This window comes from Pseudopodoces humilis, chromosome 1 (assembly GCF_049639895.1).
Source record: "Pseudopodoces humilis isolate 2021_Gansu_Grassland_sample_001 chromosome 1, ASM4963989v1, whole genome shotgun sequence".
Classification (NCBI taxonomy): Eukaryota; Metazoa; Chordata; class Aves; order Passeriformes; family Paridae; genus Pseudopodoces; species Pseudopodoces humilis.
This window is the reverse complement of record NC_142200.1, coordinates 50,085,474-50,105,697: the sequence shown is the minus strand read 5'-3', so window position 1 is coordinate 50,105,697 and position 20,224 is coordinate 50,085,474. Positions and strand designations below refer to the sequence as shown.

Below are 20,224 nucleotides of genomic sequence, written 5' to 3'. Positions count from 1 at the left end.
AAGATATACATTTTATCTGAGCTTTGAAAACTCTTCCTCTACTGTTAGTCTTTTTACTGTCACTAAAACAAAACTTGTTTAAAACTGTAAATAAATAAACCACAGCAGCAATAATGACATTGCCTTATTCTATACCCAATATAATCTCTGTTATTGTATGAACTGAAAATTGCATGAAGAACCAGGAAACTTCACAATGTGAGTATATCTGGATGTTTCTTGCTTATCAAGCTTTACCATATGGCACATTTTTTGTTTGTGTGGTAAACAATCAGTATCGATTATGAGAAGCAGTTATGGCATGTACTGTTTATATGAAATTTAGGAAACACAACATTCATCAGAAGAAATTTTTTATGTTGAGCTATTTTATGTACAATATATTTACTATTACAAGTGTTTTAGAGTAAACAGGGTAAATATGGCTCAACATTTTTATCACCTTTACTGCAACTGTCTGATGCTATCACAGTGTCTCGAAACTGAGACCATCCGATTAAAAATCCTGGTCTACTGTTTCATTTTCCTGTGGGCACTGCTGGCTTTCCCATGGCTGGGTAAGAGCTGTCAGGAGGCCCACCTGAGCTCTGAGACATCCTACACTTCACCTGAGGTGTTGGAGTGAGGTGCAGTACAGGACTGTGATGTGGCTCTTCCAAATCCCACATCATTTTCCACCTGCAGACACAGTAACAAGGCAAAGGAGTTTTAGCCCTGCTCACTTGCAGAGGCATTCTCTTAGCAACACTTACACAGACCTAATTCAGGTTAACAGAAATCTCATCTATCCCCTCTACTCCTAGAAAATTACATTTTCTCTCTCTCCCATTAGTCTTGAGTCAGCAAATGCCCTTAAACCTCCATTGTTCTGAAGTGAGATTTCACAGATGGTCAAATGAAACACTCTGAGGAGTCTTGCACTGTACTAAAAAGCTACAAGTGTGGAGATGCATGAGGATTGCTTCCTTTTTATGCAGAATTTAGCACAGGTCTGACCATCTGCTAGAAAATGTATCCAAAGTAACTGAGTAAAAACCATGTGGAGTTACAATATTTCTAAGTCCCAAAACATCACTATCCAATTCACTCTAGATGACACAGTTTACCACAAACCCTTCTAAAAATTACCAGGATCAGCCTTTCTCAGTGGAAATTTCTGGGGTTCCATCAATTATTTCTCCATGATCCTCAGGAGATAACTAAACAGACCTCTAGTCAATAGCCTTATATGCATTATCCAGAGTGATGTATGCAGCAATGGCACAGCTGTTTAAGTTTTTATGGAGGTCTACAAATGAAGTACAGGGGAAAAAAAAAAAAAGCAAAAAAAAAAAAAAAAAAAAGCACTCACTTAACAGCGCTTTACCCAAATTTAAAGCTATCTTATTTATCAATGCAATGAAAGTACAAATAAGGAGCTCTAACCTCCACTCTGTCTCAGAGAGTGATTTTGAAATTAAAGACTGCATGAAGTTGCAAGCCATTTCTGGGGGAAATATCCATTAAAAGGAAAGCGCTAGTGAAATGACCTCTCTGCCAGCAATTTTACTCAAGAGATGTTTGTTACTGCTGCATCCAAGACCAGGCAGTTTTGAAACTCTCCAAAGATCTGGGCCTGAAACTTCTCACAGTAACAGAGATGGTAATTCCTCTGGCAACAGCAAAGCTGCTGAGAGAAGACAAGGCCCCAAGATCTGGAATTTTGTCTTCAGTCTAACAGTCAGCTCAGCACTAACCCATAAAGCCAGGAGAGGACCACACAGCATGGATTTTTCTGCTTCTGGGTTGTTGTTTTTTTCCCTTAACCTCATGGTTAAAGTGAAAACACTATCCTGATAAATGCATCAAGCACAATAAAGCAAAATTAAAATAAATCAGAATAAAAGCATGAGGACTAAGACCTACAACCACATCACAGATTGATTTTACATGAGTTATTACGGTGAAAGTCAGGGGGTATAATTAGTTTCTACATCATTCCTGCTATGTGTTTTGGAACCACACTTAACTACAGGTATCATTAAAGTTAAGGAATTGCTTCTTTTATGAGGAGAGAAACATTTGCAGCCCTACAAACCACAGACTAGCCATCAGGGAAAACATACTAACATCTGAATTTAATAATTTGTTCCTTCCATCTCGACGAACGCAGTTCACAAACGTTTAGTACCAATACAGTAGTATCAGTCCAAGATGTGGAAAATACTCTTGTGGTTAAAATAGATGAAATATTTCAGGGAGTTTTGTAGTTGAAACTGCCCTTTTCATATGCCAAGCTTCACTGAGATTAAAGTCAGTTCATAAAGGAAATGAAAACACTTTTTCCATCTGTTTTGCTCTGCCCATTTTTTTATTTGCCACTTGCATGCAAGGAAAAGAAAGTTGATTTTGCAACATGAAATACTACGTCTTGCAGTGATCTGCAATCTTGCAGATTGTTGAAAGGATCATTACATATTTCCTCCTTTTTCTTTCCTTTTGCTAATAACACTTTTCCAAGCAATAGCAATATTCTGTGTAACTGTATCTTGACAGCGGATCTCTGCACAAGTCAACATTTAAGGTATAATCAATGACATTTAAGATCTGCAAGTGCTGTTCCTACCTGATTATGATCCTGCTACTTATTATAGCACCCCCTGGTTCTATTGAAAGTGGCTGAATAAATTGGCTTTTTCCAAGAAAGGATAAGGTATCACTTCTGTACTTCCAAAAGATCTTCCAAAAGATCAATCCATGACATAAAAAAAAAATTCACTATATATCTGCATGGTAATAGGATTTATATAGACTGTAAATCTCTTTTCATCCCCTTTTAAAATACTGATTTCATGATTCTTTCTCAGAAGACTAGGCACCAAAAATAGCTTTCTCTGAATATCTCTGAGTTCTCTCAAAATTTGACTTTCAAAAGCAAAGCAGTGAGACTGAATGAAACTGGTCTGTGAAAAAGCATGCAGCCTCCAAGCAAATATCTTGGTTTGTGTCTATCTAATGAGGAAAAAAAACCTATGGGTAAATATACTTGGACTTTTGGTTATTTGCCTGATAATTTTCAGCTATACATTTCTAGAGAAGCCACGCAACTGGAGAAAAAATTATGGGAAAGCGTATGTGCTAGGGCTGGAATCCAACTCTTTGGGAAGCCAGTACTCCTCCTTATGTTTTTCTGCAAAAATACTAGCTGAAACAAGTCCAAGAACTATTTCCTAAATATTCTCATTTCTAGGGACTTTCCTCAACAATTTCACACTCTCCTACTCCAAGACACTAAAGCTGTGCTGCCTTCTGACAGATGTCCAAATTCCTAAGCTTACACCTTTTATGAATGTGCTCTGAATTCCAAAATGATGCTGTCTGCCAGTGGACCTCCTTGTACACAGGATCACAAAGGTTTGTGTCAGCTAGAATATTACTAACTGGATCCCAGCTACTCCTTTGCATCCAGGAATGTTTCATGCTGAAGTTAGCACTTTTTCAGCAGGTTCACTATCTCTGTGGGAAAAAAATCATTAACTCTAAATAATCCAAAACATGATGTATACCTAGAAATCTGTGCAGAAGTGTGGCTTTCATTTTTCTAAATCTTATTTCTGATAGTGCAGCTCTGTCTCTTTTGGTGTTTATCTGAATCCCTGGAGGAGCCAGTGCTCCACTGAAGATGACATTGCTGTAGTCTAGATTTACTGCAAATCAATGCTGAGTTCATAATTCACTCTGGTTATATTCTAAATGGCTTTCCTCTTGGATGATGGCTTGATAAAAGTGTAATCAAGGTAAAGAAAAAATTAATCACCACAAGTTTCCAAAATGCTTTACTAATTCCTAGGATCATAAAAAAACCAAATGGCACATATGTATCAACAATAGATGTCCTTTCCATGCTCAAACTTTAAGTTAAAAAAATATTCTTCCTGGTTTGAAAAAGCATCAAAGAAACTGTCAAGAGTTTCTTGGATCAAATTCAGTTCTGAAGTAGCTCTTTATTTTACAAGGAAGATTAACCAGATGATGCAGGACATTCACATTTCTTTGATTCTTTTGACATTATTCCCTTTGGGATTTCTCTGATCTGTTTCACAGGGCAGTTCTGCTTGAAGCACCTGAAGAGTGTCTATGCCAAATATAATTCCTCCACAGGACAGAAAAGAGCTTCTTCTCCCTTATTGACAATCCCTTTGGAGACTGCAGCAGACCCTGGCTGGCCAAAGACAATAGGTCACAACAGAAAGAGACACTTAGCCAAAGTTTCAGAGAAGTTTCTAGCCCCAAAAACAGAACTAAGAAGAAATGGAAAGGATCAGAGCACAGTCTGTAAAATCCTAGCTCAGCTGTCAGGTGTCCAAGGCTGGGAGCATTTTTGTGGTCATTGCTACAGCCAAACCTCTTCTATCCTGTGACAATTCACATCTCTTTCTGAAAGCATTGCAAAAGAAACAAAAAGTTTAATCATGCTACAAACAAAGCATTAAAATGTCTTATCTGAAATAATGCAACAATAGCCTGTATTTTTAAAGAATTCTTTTGATCATTTCTAGTATTTTGAAAAATTTTAAACCCCATATGTATCAGCAATTTTTTTTTTTTTTTGTTAAAATCCATGAAGAGTTGGGGAAAATTAAAAAAAAGATACTGTCTGTCAGATGATAATCTCTTAGTTGCTTTCTTTCTAGCATTTCTATTTCTGGTGGACAGGATACTAACAGGAAAGCAAACCTACTGCCTTTATCTTAAAACAAGATATACTTTCAGATTTTTCACTCCATTCAGTCTTACCACACCAAACAGAGTAAAATGGAATAGCATAAAATTTGCCACATTTTTTCAGGTGTGCATATTTCTTTCAGTGGGACTTATATGTAATGTGATTCTAAATGCTACGCATTTAATGAAGGGGTTGTGTAAACCAGCAAAATATGCAGCAGAGGAAGAAAAGTAAAAAATAAAGATTCTAGACAAAAGAAGCTGTCACAAGAAAAAACTAAGTGAAATGAAGTGAAAAAGCAGATAGCACAGGTAAGAATAATCTGTACTTTGAACATCCTATATGCAAAACCTATGCTGGTTCATGGGAAAAAAAAACAAAAAAGAAAAAAAAAAGGGAAGTGGATATACAGGTAATCTCTACGTCCTATACTGATATACTTACAGCAACGTACTACAGATATCTTTGGGATTACAATTTATTCTTTTTCAAACAGCTAAGCAGGAACTAGAAAATGCCCATCTACAAGGGTCAGACTGCAGGCCTCGCAGCCTGACCTTGGCAGATCATCATGCAGAGTGCCACACACACCACAGGACAAGTAGAGAACTGGGCCCAGCCAGCATGGGTTTAGAAAAGGCAGGTCCTGCTTCACCAACCTGTTTGCTTTTATGACGAAAGTGACATGCTTCTGAGTGTTGTCTACCTAGATTTCTGTAAAGCATTTGACACCATCTCAGGATTAGTGTGGCCAGCAAGACCAGGGCACTGATTTCCTCCCTGTACTCAGCACTGGTGAGGCCACACCTGGAATCCAGTGTTCAGCTTTGAGCCTGTCCCTGTAAGAAAGGCACTGAGGTGCTGGAGCATGTCCAGAGAAGGGCAACAGAGCTGCTAAAAAGTTCTGTAGCACAATACTTATGAGGAACAGCTGAAGGAGCAGGAGGTGTTTAGTGTTTAGGAGAAAAAGGAGGCTCAGGGATGACCTTATTGCTCTGTACAACTACCTGCATGGAGGCTGTAGTGAGGTGGAAACTGCTCTCCTCTGGCATGTCTCAAGTGAAAAGATGAGAGGAAATGGCCCTAAATTGTTCAGATTAGGTATTAGAAAACAAAATTTCACTGAAAGAGTGATTAGGCATTGGAATATGCTGCTCAGGGAGGTGGTGGAATCACCATCTCTGGAAGCATTCAAGAAGCATGTGGCATTGAGGTTATGGTTTAGGGGCGATTATGTGTTGCTAGGCTGATGGTTAGACAAGACATTCTTTTTCAGCCTCTATGATTCTGTCAGTATGTGAAATTTGACAGAGAAAAAAAGGCCCTCCAGAAAACCTCTCCTCTTCCATTAAGAATTACTAAAACCAGAAAACAAATAAATCCAATCCTTCCGACAAAATTAGAGAATTATTTTTATTTTCCTCCAGAACATGAAACTTTGCTGTTAACACTATACTGTTGACAGCTTATTCTTAAGCAGCACAATTCCTTGGCACCTCACAGTATTTCAAATCAGTTACATAAAATCTGTGGCAGTTGACCTCAGAATTTAGTCTTTTTATCTGGTATGGAAATTCTCTTGTTTATATTAGATGTTTGGGCAACTTCTAACTCCACTGACAGAACAAATAGTATCATCCTTGGAAAAGCTATTGAGAGCAAGCCGAGTCAATGTTTTATACTTTAACCTTGGCAGTGGCCCATCTAAAATTAATGGATACAGTCTGGAAGATTAAGGAGACATTTGTCTTCTCTGTTTAGAATAAGGACATATTCTGCTCAGATTCAGAAAATCGAAGCACCATCTTGCATTATATCACAGAACTTAATCAACAACATCCTAAAAGAGAGGCTTTAAACTAGATCTTATTTTAGGAAAGTAACTGGTTTTAGTCCTTCATCAATAGATATTAGGACTATCACTGTACAACAGCCTAGGCAGGTCTTTACATATTTTATAGGAGCAACTGATCTTACCTTCATCCGAAAATGCTTTATCTTTTTCCCTACAGAGACATGTGGGTATTAACAAAAATGCAGTAGTTAGTTTCCCTAGAAGCATTTTATCTTTGGTGGAAACAGAATAAAATTTAAAAGACGAATTTAAAATAAGAAATAAATAAAGGAGTCCTTTAGAAGATAAGCAAAACCACTTGGTTTGGATCCTGGTTTCAATCAACATTTTACAACGTCTGTCCTTCCCAGCTGACTACAGAAGTCACCAAAGTTACACACTCAGTAGCACAACCATCACTCCTGACAGCCTATGCAAAAGCTGGAGGAAACTCTTAGTTGGGAACTCACTTTCTAAGATTCAGCAGAAATATGAGTTTATGGGAGTATTATTTATTGTTTCCATAGGCACTAAACTGTCTAAGGAACCATGGCATTTCCTTAGATTATTCATAGCAATTCTGGGGCAAAAACAACAGAAAATTTATTATGAAAATATTGACAAAACCTTTTCAAGTTTGATCACAGGAAGCAGAATTAGTCTAGTCTTGCTGGCTGATATTTACTTTTGCCAAAATAAAATTCCCTGAAGTAACAGCATGATGGCAATACAATTATACAGCATAATCAGATTGCTTATTAGTACCTTAAAAACAAACATTTCTTTGTTTCCATGATTACTCCTGATAAATACCATAGATTTGCCTCAGAATTTTTTTATTTTCAGCACTAGATCGTTATTAGTTAGAAGCAAAATCTAGTGTTATTTCAATAATTGCTTTCTCAACTGTGCTTTTCAGGATTATGCTTGCATAACCTATTTTGTTACATGGCTTACACATGAAATGCTACCCAAAAACTGGAGTTAAACATAATGAATAAAACAGGAATGTAATGAGAATAAGGAACGATATAAGCACAATAAAATGCTGGAAAACAGCAAAAAAATGCAGCCCAGGTTGGAATGGATTAATGATCTTCAGCCAAACAAAAACTTTTCCAAAAGGAAAGGACTCAAGGTCTCCTGAACCTCATCTAGAATGCTTCTATCTGAAAAAAGCTTACTCCTTTCCCCTCTTCCCTCCTCAAAAAGAGACATTCCACATTCACTTCTGCTCCCCCATCCAGCTCAGAAAGCTGCTCTTTTTGCCCTTTTTGTTTCTGTGCAGAGTTAGGATACATTTGTAACACATGCCACTTTTTTACAAGTTTTGAGCAGGTAAAGGCTTATTGACCCATGATACCTTCTGTATATCCCTGCAGGTTGTCTCATTCTAGAACATTCTTAAGTTGCTACACATTTCAGCTTCTCTTTTTCACTGGCAAAAGTGATTCCATTTGTAATATCAACATCTAATATCACTGCAACACTGCTGAAGCCTTTTCCCCCCCATCCCAAACACAAAAGCGGTAATTTTTGTAATCGTGGAAACTTAAAATTGAAAACAGGCAATTTTCTTTTTTTCTACATCATGCTCCTCTATTGTAGCAATGCAAAATGGTGTTCTGAATTCCTGGACAATTTTGTACCAGCCAAGACAAATGAAATCACTGTCAGTTTCTTTTAAAACAGTATCTGAATAGGATATATTATTTAATATTTCATAGTGAAAAAAATAAGATAGTCACTACTACTACTTTAAATTATACTCAATGCATTTTCTTTTAGCCAGGGCATGTTAATGCACCTAAGCAACTTCTGAATTCATTTGCTAGCCTTATATTTAATGTTTTGCATGAGAAATAGCACAAGCAAGTATATGCCTAGAGACACCAGTGCACACAGCTGTCACAAACATTTTATCATCAGTCCCTTACCAACTGTTTGTGCAACACTGCCAATTATTAGCAACTTGCTCTGAAATGGCTACCCTTTCTCTTTCATTGTGATAGAAACTTTTAGCAAACATAGTTCAGCTTTTGCTGAGAATGTCTTTAAAATTAGCTTATCCATTGTTATGTGTCTTTCCATCATTGTTTAACAGCTCCACCAACCCCTCAGGGCAAGAAATAATCTTGTAGGGAGAAAAAAAAAAAAGAAAAAAAAAAAATTGGTTACTTGTGCTTACAAAAATAAACCTAGATGCACGTGTTGTAAATCTGGGAAATAAGTCATCATTTATATGTTATCTAAGAACTCCATAATGATTTGCTCCCATGAGTTGGTCAGATATACTAGATACAATCATTTTTAATCAAAGTAATAAGTTAGCTTCTATGAAGAAATAATTAAATGTTTAGGTGGATCTGGGATTTACTCATGTTCACAGAATTTTCTGAAGGTTACCTTTTTCTTCTTCATTCATCCCTAAGACATTGAAAAGGCAGAACACTCTTGCCCTGCCATTTCAGCATTTCAACTTGTCAAATCAACTGCTATTAGATTACAATTGTTACAGAAGACACCTAGGGCCATGCCACTTAAAACTTCTCAAACAGAAGACAGCTCAAAACATTTTAAAGGAAAAACCTCTTATCTGATCCACTGCAGAACTATGCATCTGTAAAGCTCCAAATGCAGAACAAACCTCTAGGATGTTATCTAATTGCAAATCAATGCATAAATCAGTTTGTGAAGATTAAAACCCATTGTTTGGATGAAAAGAAAGAAGACATACAAACTGGTCTCAGCAGCTTGTGGTAACATCCAGGAAGCAGCTACTGCACAGCATAAAAATGAATGCAAAAAAGTACTCTCCTGGCAGATTTTTAAGATTTTAACACTGACTGCTTTCATAAGCAATGATCTGTAAGCGGAGAGATGAACAGTGAAGTGCTAGTACACACAACAGTAAACAACCACTTTGAATTTTAGCAGGCAGTCTCTGAAATTTATCATTATGAAAATAAACTATTTTCAAGTCACTTGTTTTAGGAACTCAATACCATATTGTACACTAACTGCTTAGAAGAGGTTGTGCCACTGTAACACAGAATGAAATAATTTAGTTTTGGAAGATTCACTCCAAACTGTTCTGTGATGTTATCAGAGCAGTCATAGTTCATTGTTTTAACAGACTCATAAGTAAGATGAAAGTCATTTTTACTCGGTCGAGTCCAACCATATTTTCAGATGAACAGCATACACACTTCATTTAAAGAATGAACAGATAGTATATTAAGAGGAATCAGAGTGCAATTAGACCTAATTAATAGTGATAACTGAAGCACATAAAATAGTACTGTAAATGCAGAGCTCAAGTGAGTGTATGGAAGAACAATGACTTCTCTAAAGAAGTTAAATGAGAAAGATTCTGAGCTTTGCTGTGGCCTATGAAAATCTGCTACCCAAACTTTTTAAATATTTGTCTATGCTGGCTCTCCCTTTGAAAGATTATGTAGAAATGAACGGAGTAGCTTCATAATGTTTTTGTTCATTTTCTTTGAGACTCCAGTACTGGAAAGCAAAGGGTCCATCTCAATCAATAACTGGAGAGCTTGAAAATGAGAATATGCTGTCACTTCTCCTATCAGAAACAACTGTTCAAGACTAAACAGAATCTTGCTAAGATGGCCTTAAAAAGATTATATTTCTTCATAAACAGTCTTAGATACAGACTTACACAAAGTAAAGGTTAATGAAGAGAAACAGTCTGAGAAACCCTATCTGTACAATATTACTGTGAATTACAGCATGATTCAACCACCAGAATTTTTTGCCTCCTTTTACAGTAAGTGAAAAAAATAACAAAAGGATTTTTAGTTTCTTTTTAAAACAACTAATAATGCAATGCTGTTTGTCAGTGAAAGGTTTTTTGACAAAAGAAATGCTTTCATTGATTACCCTGAATTATAAATTATAGCTCTCTAATTTTTCCTCTTATAAATGAATACTCTTCACAATCTAGCCTCACATGTCAGACAAAAAACCTGAAACTTTTATAATGGAAATTTAATTATAGTACAACTTTTGCCAGTTGTCATTCCGAAGTCAACCACAATTATGCTCAGGTCATTGAAAGTTATTTTTTTCATTTACTTGGCCAAATATGCCAGTTACACATTGGTCCGTCCTTTCAAATTCAACACTATAAAATAGTAATTAAGAAAATTATTGATTTTTTTTTTACTTTTTACGCTAATTGCAAATAAAACATCTGCAGAAATAGTCAAAACAAATAGCAACTGACAGACAACTTGATTTTTGCTTCCAAAGAACATAAATTTTCAGAATAGAAAAGGCACTTCTGTATGTCAAGAGTAAACATTTATTACCTTTTTGCTTTACATGCATTTTTCCATATGATAATTCTAAAAGATAAGAGTCCAGTATAAACATGATTTTCTACTGCAAAATTTCGGCACCAAAATACCTTCAGAGAGCTTTTTGAAAGTTGTGAATCATGAACTAATAAATGAAACTGAACTCTCCCAAAAAAAAGCCCTTTTCTCTCCTTCCAGGAAGTGCATCACATTTAATGGAATGAGTAAGCATGAACTAAATGCAGAGATAGCTGGTAATATATTTTAAATAATAACAAGAGTGGTCAAATGACAGTATAAATTAAAAGACAGCTAAATGCAGATATCAAAAGTATAAATTTGAAAACACAGTTGTTGAAACTATTTGAGATGGCTGGGCATACTGAAATGCAAAAGCCATAAATCATTAACTTTACTGGCAATTCGATTTTCATCACCACTATTTGTCTTTCAACACAGTACCTCAAGATAATGCTAGACAAAGCCTTTCACAATTTTATTTCTTATTTCTTCTTAGAGATTTAAGTTAGTATTTCCTTGCTGAATGCCTTCCAGTAAAATGTTTTATTTCCTGGGCCAGAATTCACTTAGTCATGTATAAACTGAGTAGGAAAAAAAAAAATACAGAGCAGCTTTCCTCACTCGCATGTTTCTGTCCTCTTAAGAGTCTGGAAAATTCTAGCTCCATGGGGATGCCCCTCTGCCTAAACAACAGAGCAGCAATTAGATTACAAAAAAAAAAAAAAAAATTAAATTAAACCTATTACCAAAAAAACCTATTTTTTTAGCACCTATAGAAGCCGAGATCCAATACTCTGTGAACTGTTTCAACTTCATTTTTGCTGTAAACAGAACTGTGCTGCGCACTTGCTCACCACGAGAGATCCTTGGATTACAGGACAGCATTACCTACTCACAGCACTGCAACAACCTAGTACTCTCAAGAGGGAGAACTTTTTATCTCCAAAGTCAGCATATCTCTTCATCAGGATCTGCCCTGACTTCAGGTCTCAAACTTGACACATAGCCTACAGACTAGGCTATAAAGTTGTAATTGAACTTTATAGAAAAATGTAATACCAGAAAAGCCAGAACTCAACTTCTCTTCCTGGGAACCTTTAGGAGGTTGGACTGAATTCTACATATGACTCTACATTTGCAAAACAGGTTTGTAAAGCCAAAATGCCTCCCAAGCACTGAAAAAACTGGAAATACCTGAGTGGTGTAGTTGTTTGTTTTCTTTTGAAGTGAGCTAAAATTAATATACCATTCTTTCTAAAAACTGGTAACTACTTTTTTTGTCATTTGAAAAAAAACCCGAACTACTAGAAGGTTTAAAAAACTAAAGCATCTCTGTGTTTCTACATCATTCCTGGATGTTTCATGCTTCATAGATACTTTAATAGAATTGTGCAACTTTGTGTTTTAAAGCAGGCCAAAGCTGCTGGGCAAGATAGCACACAGGTCTAACAGTCTCAAACAAAAGAGTGAGCCTTCAATTACCAAAACCAAGGGGCATGCCTGTCTATTCATCCATTTCCATCTTTCAGCACCCTTTAAAACCACTGGCAAATTTCATCCAAATAACCTGCTTAAAATTTAAACTGATTTGACACGGTACTGCCAGAATTTAATTCCAGAAGATGAGAGAGCCAAACTAGTGACCCTATTCAGGAGGCTTAGGGTGGAAGTTAGCAGAAGTCTAACATCAAATATTCCATTCGACATCAGATTTGTGGTTAATTTGGAACTCCCTCCAGCCATGCAGGTCTGTCATAAGGGAAAATGGGATTATCTTCACACAGTGGTGATATTTAGTATCACAGATGTCTATGTGACACATTATTTTCCTGACTCCTGAAACAAAAAGTGTCTTTAGACTTGGCTCAGAAGTTCACGCAACTATATTTTTTTTTAAGCAAGAAACCTGCCCTTTAGAGCCTGAATTCCCTCCCTTTGGCCATAGGGTTGACACAATCATACCTATATATGAAGGAAAAAGAGATGGGGATATATGTGCATGTCTGTATATACACATACACTCTCTTTGGCACACACAATCAGTTATTCTTTTAGACACAAACTGGAGTAAATATACTTTGTTCACTTCACATGCATACAAGATTTTGCTTTGGTTTTGGATAAGACCAAGTCAGAGGAGAAAACCATACCTTCATGTTTCATTTGCTAAAGTTTTTGCCAAAGGATTAACAGAATTAAAAACGAAGTCTGCCTGTGAGTGGAAGACAGTATGGTATAACTGTATGTGAGAACTGGAACAGCTGATGTAAAAATAGGCCTCAAAAGAGGGGAGAAAGCTCTCAGCATGAAGTTGGTAAGGATAAATTTCAAGGCACCATGAAACTTCACTGGAAAGACACAGAATGCTCTTTCCTGCTATTATTAATTGCTTTTAATAACAGAGTACCAATACATTCATTTAAATCTGCAGTAATAATATACATCTGAGAAGAGAGATCCAAAGCATCTGTGAAACAGCTTGTATTTCATTTGTTCAGAACAGAGTAATACTAAGGAACACCCTGTAAAAACGGTATTTTTTACAAGTATTTACGAGTATTTATAATTTACCACTTCTAATAAAGATGCCCACATAGCAGTCTTTTATTTATAACCAGTACACTCCCATTGCTGGGTTTTTCTCACTCCCTAACAACCAATTCCTGAACTGAAGTTAGGTACAGTAATTGCCTGAGTGTGTGTTTTTGAGCTTATCCTTGTAACTAGTAAGAGACTACAACAAAGACTGGAGATGAAGATATGTCACAGGGGAAATCATATTATCTACTTTTCCTTAAGGGTCATTATGTTTTCTTCACATTCCCTCCACCTGGCAGATGTGAAATTAATAATCTTGCCCCTCAGGTTTGCTCTAAGTTAGTGAAGGTTCATTTGTCTCGAAGAGCAGGTTAATTTCTTCCTCTGCAAATGTTTTGAAATGGGAATCTATTAAAGTGAAAAAATAAGTCTCCATTTATATGACTGCTTTTCACACAACCAAAGACGTGGCAGTTATTCTTACATACATTCTGTTTCCATCTGTCTATTAACCCAGCTGTAACTGTCAGGAAATGTTTCTCCTTATTCTAATGTGGAGCTTCTCAAAACAAACTGATCTGACAGTCAGGTTTCATGCTCTGTGTCCTTACCAGCACTAGATTGTGTCTATATTCCTTTTATACTTCAGCACGTGTCAGAAAGAGAGCCAACAGACCATACTTGCAGCAGTTTTCCTGCCCTTTTTTTACCCTCCCATTCATGTGGAGGGAGTGAAAATGTTCTGCTTCTCAAGTGAGATCTCTGGATGCTCTATCTAACCAAAAATTATTTCTTTAGGGACTAATGGAGACACAAAAGTACAGGTATTAGTAATTTCTATAAAGGCCTGTTCTCTTGACTGCCAATATTAGGATAAGCTTTTGTGTTCACAGGCTGAAAATTCACTGAATGGAGAACCGACCCGTGATTTCCCCTGCAAAGCAAAGACGCATTCGGGATTAAAGGGTGCATACTCTCATGGTGTTTATTTCCTAAAAGAAAATGTTCTGTTCTCATTATCACTGGCAACCACAAATCTAGAGAAACATTCCATGTAGTGGAACTCCAACTTTTGTCTGTGATGAAGTCTTTCCATCACACTGTACCTCACTGTCTATACAGTCTCAGACAAGGACAGGAATACAGTGGAGAAAGATCATGACACATTCCTGTGTATTAAAGCAGAATCTAGGAGAATTTAACAAACTCCATGGTGAGAGCTTCTCTTCCCAGATTTTGACAGAAACTTGGAATCACAGAACAGCTGAGGTAGGAAGGGTCTGGTTCATCTGGTCCAACCCTCGCTGTACACCACCCTTGCTCTACCAATGCCAGCTACAACAGCTTGTATGATGTCCAGATAACTTCTGAGTATCTCCAGTGTTCTTTACGTTTCAACACAGGAGTTTGGGTTCATCAAGCATGACTTCCCCTCTGTGAATCCATGCTGACTACTCCCTATCATGTTTTTGTCCCTTGTGCTCCTGGAAATGGTTTCTAAGATTGGTTGTTCTATCATCTTCCCAGGGTTTATGGTGAGACTGACCAGACTGTAGCTTTTTGTTTGGTTTTTTTGGGGGTTTTTTTGGGGTTTTTTTTAGCAACTTAAAGGAGTCTGAGGGGAAATTCTAAACTGTGAGACAAGGAGCAAGAGAACTGGATTTAAAGAGATTTTTATATGGGAGGAATTTGGATTATCTGGGTTTTTCCCAACCCAAGACCCCTGATAACACAAGGCAGGCTGTTCTGTACATGGTATCTGAGATGACAGAAGTCATCTCAGTGAGGAACACCTTGGGCACTTGTCCCTGGACAAGTGGCTGCCAATGAAGAACACCACTTCTTACACACTAGTTCATACACTAGTCAATGCTGAACACCATTTGTGTTTTCTGAAGGGTCCCTTCCAAGATGTTTTATTTCCCCATCAGAAGTAAGTGACCAGTGATATAGACACATGGACATGTATCTCACTACGCAGTATTTTCTTGGAATTCTATTAAAATCTTTCAGTTTACCTCCTGCACATCTAAAAGCTGCAAGTCACCTGCTACATGCAGGAAATCCAAAACTAGCTTTTACCCTTAGGAGAAAGTGACCTTATATGAAATGATTTGTGTATCAGAAAGGCATTAGAAAAAAGGACAATACAGTAGGATCTTACTTTCATAATAAAACAATAAATAAAATATAAGTTCACTGTAGACTTCTAGTTCTGATAAATCAATGCAACCTTCTACTAAAGTTTATTACAGTTTCAGGTTAGGAATGGAGACTTTAGAAATATCATGGAACTTTTCCATGGAAAATAAAATGGTGCAATACCTGCACCCTATTCCTCAGGGTTCAGGTGTCTCTGACCGGAGGTCTAACTCTAATACAACACAGCTGCAAAAACCTTGGTTAAAACTTCTGAAGAAAATTGCTAAGGAAAAGAGTTATGGAAAAAAACTGCAGTGTGGCTTCAGGTTGACATTTTCCTATGATCACAAAACTAAGCAATGTTAAGACTTTGTTATATGCTTGAAAATACCCTGAACTTCTTCACAGGCAGCTCCCCATGGTATAGCAACAAGAAGGAATAACTTAATTCCCAGTTACAGTAAGATCCTTCCTCCTTTCTTGAGACAAAACAGTCAAAAGTTTCAAGTCTTGAAGGACAGTGAAAGGCAGCTGCCATTTCAACCTAGAGAAGTTCTTAGGAACTCATCTTTCCTAATAATGATATAGAATGGGGAAAGGCATGGAAATCAGCAGTAAGCACCACTGAGCTTCATGAAAGGCTAGGGCATGGACACTGACAAAGGGAGAGACTAACTAGGGAATTAATGAGGGTGGGAGGGTGGAGAACAGGGAAAACCATCTGCAAAACTGACTTATTATTCAGACTGTTGTACACAAGAAAATACAGACTGTCCATCCTGTAGGATTTGGACAGTGCTCCATGTCATGGGGCAGGAGGAAAGTGGTGGCACTGAGTACTGTCCAGCATACCTGAGCACACCAAAGTTAAATGCAGGGTTCAAGACAGTTCCTGGTCTGTGCCATTTGCCCAGAGATACCTCTGCCTGGTGCAACCTGATGCAGGTCTGAACTGATCAGAGGGAAGAGGATACTCACTCCATCAGTGTATTCTAGCACACGCAAATTTTTTTCTCATAATGCCAGTGGATGTCAGTGGGTAACACAGAACTAGTGAAATAATTCTGACACCTTCAAAGATTTACCAGCTGAAGCCAAAGCAATGAGTGAACTGAGAAAAACAAAGATTATTCTTTTCCCAGAGAGGGGATTTAAAGAGTTCTTCTGCCCTGTTCTTCCAGATTGTAACAAGCCTTTTAGGAGTACCAGACAGTTTACAACAAACCTGCAGCAGTGTTTCAAGAGCTCAGTTGTACTGGGAGTAACAGCTTTCCTCCTGACAAGCTCAGGTGATGGGATAGAAGAGACAGCAAAATCAACTATGTTAATTAAAACATTCCTGTTATTTCATTGTATGAAAATTATTGGTTAAATTGACAGTGATTGTTTTGGCAAATACTCCAGGGCAGTAATTGTGTCTTAGTGCAAAGAAGCAGAGATCTGACTGTTAAAAAACCCCACAGTTTGGGGATAATTCATCAGAAGATTCTTTCATGGCATTCTTTTAATTTATTATTTTTTCATTTTCTTAAATTCCAGTAGAGTTTTCTGGTTTAGTAAAGGAAAATATGCTAATTTTCAGAAATTATGCCAAATGTCACAGGGAAAAAAAAATAATTATGAGAAAAAGAAAACAACTTTCCCTAGGGGGCCTTAACAATCCCCTCCCTTAGCAGGAGGGAGGGTTTTATTTTAACTTTTCTTCCTAAGGTAGCTGTCTTTAAGACGTATCTGTTCACCAGCAAATTCAAGGAACAATATAAATTAGAAATAAAGTCTCCTAATAGAGGGGCCATAGCAAAAAAAAAAAAAAAATTAATAAATTGCAGGAGCTCATTTAGCAGTTCTGCATTATTCAGGTGTGTTTTAACTGGGGCACTGCTTCATCACCAGAATGCAGGGACACAGACCAAATCAAGATTTGTATCATGCAATGAATGCCAAAGACAAAGCATGCTGGAAAGCCCTGAAATAAATAAATCTACCCAATGGAATACTGGTATGGATAAGAAAAAAACTACAAAACACAGTCTATCTTATTAATCCTTCAGCATATCTACTTTAGTTTTACTTTGGACAATTCCACTGGTTTTGGGCCAGACTGTGTCTCATCAGGAACAATAGTGAAAGGACAAAGGGAAGAGCTTCAAACTGGAAATAGGTTTAGATCAGATATTAGAAAGGAATTCTTTACTGTGGGGATGGTGAGGCAGTTGGAACAGGATTCCCAGAGAAGCTGTGGATGCCCCATCCCTGGCACTCAGCATTCTTGGTTCACAGCACCATATGAGATGGTTGTGGGGAGAAGGAGCTTTGAGCATAGGAACAGGTGATTTAAATTCCAGACAACCAGGGAAGACCTTCTTTTCACACCTTTAAATGAGAAAACCCCTTTTTTCTAAGTCTGACTCAAATGTGGTTCACCGTGGCCAAAAGCCATTAAATTACTTCAAACCTGAACTCCACATTCTAGGTTAAATCTAATCCAGACCTGAATGTGATTCTCTAGCTTCCTGAGAATTACACTGTAAAAGCACTAACATTATATTTCATCAAAAGGAAACAAAGCACTTTCTAAAGTGGCAACTGCTCCAGTGAGTGTGATGCAACCAAGTCTGGAAAGACTTTTTTCCTTCCCATTCTAATTACAGACACTTTTATTTAGTGAAGTTACAGATAAGACTTGTCTATTACAAGCCTCTGAAATCTCATTTTGCTAAAATGAAAACATATTTCAAATGCTTTGGAGAACTATTAAGATTATTGAATGCCTAGCATACTGCTTCAAGTCTCCAAGTGGTTCACTATCTTCCCCTAGGGAACAGGCAAGCAGCATGCAATTATCACAGTAATTAAAAAGGTGCAATGATTCTTCTCTTAAAGACTCCTGTTTTATTAATTCTATGGTATGCTTTGGAGACTGGCATTATTTTACTCCTACCCAGCTTAATTATACCGTCATTAGTTTATCAGCATCTCTTTTTAAACCCTTGGGCCACTTATTAGCATGTCACTTGCTAACAGTTAACCAATAACCACCACACCTTCAAAGCAGGGTCTTCTGCTATAAAATAGCCAAATTGTAGAGACAGATTTAATATCATCATTCAATTTACATTTTTCAGTCATTTAACTTTCTGCTTTTAATTTAAGAAGGTTACTGTTTAGCTTAATAAAAACACAAATAATTCTGATGTATTACAAGCCATTACCAGGTAATAAAACACTTCCAGTACACAGTGGTTTATGAAACTGAATGCCTGTTTTATTACTCAACATTATGCACCACAGAGCAGAACAGAAAGCATGTGATATTCTTAAATATAACTAAAGTTCTGGATATCACTCTCTACTAAGTCTGGCTGAGGTGGAGTTAAATTTCCTTCATAGCAGCCTGTTTGGTGCTGCATTTTGGATTTGTGACTAATCCAAGGTTGGTAACACAACACAACCCTACAGGAGAGACAGGCTCACTCACACAGCACCCAGTACTGCATTACCTGATCCTACAAGCAGATGAAAAGACTATTAGTAAAACTGTTTAATTTTAAAATAACTGAAATACTTGTGTATTAAACACGTACTTACCTTGTCTAGACAGACATTTACAATATTATGAAGGGCACAGTGACCCAGAAACCCTCCTGAAGGGAACTATATTTCATTTCTATGCTCCACTTCTGACTGAGCTACTATCTTAACCTAGTAGAGGAAATCTTATAAATATAAAATACTTATCTATTATTATAATGTAGCTGTACTGCTTTCTGGTACTTTTCATTAAATACTTTTTTCCAGTAATGAGAGGAAGAAAAATACCAAAAATAACACCAAAGAATTAGTACTTGTGTAAGTTTGCATCTTCAGAACATAATAGTGGGATTCTGACAGCAACTCTATTTCATTTTGTGTTTGACATCACACCAATTCAATTCAACTGAAATGACATTTACTAACAAATGGCCAGGTGACTTTACAAAAAATACATGCAATGGAAATATATTATTTCTGTTCAGGTACGTAATTTTTCTGTTAAAAAGGCAAGTAAGACCAAGTCATTCTTTAAAAGACTAGGAACAATAAGCTAACACCACTTGTTACTGTCATATTCTCTAGTTACACTCCTGCCTACCTTCCACCAGCTTTACAGCAGCAGAGAGAGATGATTCAAAATCTTGGGTGAAAATACTTATGACCAAAGAAAATCCAGGTCACAGTATCCTCTATTATTTTCTGAGCGGCTAAATCCCAAACTAAATATCACTGCCAGTCTCACTGAAAATTATTCTACAATTGCTTCTGTATAATAGGTGAACTTTGTATGCTATTACAAATAATTATATCATCCAAAACAGGAGCCAAGATCGCTACAACACACCAGAAATCACACTATCTCATTTAGTAAAGAGACATGCTGTCAGTCACTCAAGAAAGCAGTCCTTTGCTAAACCTCATCTGCTAATTGAGACTCAACAGTGAATGCTTTTGCTGTTACACAGGATCTCTTTCCACTTTATCTACAAGTTTGATATAACTGACACTGAAAGAAAAAGAAAGCACACACAGTCATGATTTCATCTACAGTCGCACGGAAAGTTGCTTTCAAGGTCATTGTAGCTGGAAAATGCTAATAGGTTATACTTAAAACCATTCAGTCTTAAT

General features: G+C 36.9%; 1 protein-coding gene across 12 annotated transcripts in view; it reads right to left on the bottom strand.

Moving 5' to 3' along the window:
- Positions 1-20,224, bottom strand: part of PTPRM (protein tyrosine phosphatase receptor type M) — a 442,950-nt gene that overhangs the window by 248,136 nt on the left and 174,590 nt on the right. The window lies entirely within an intron of this gene.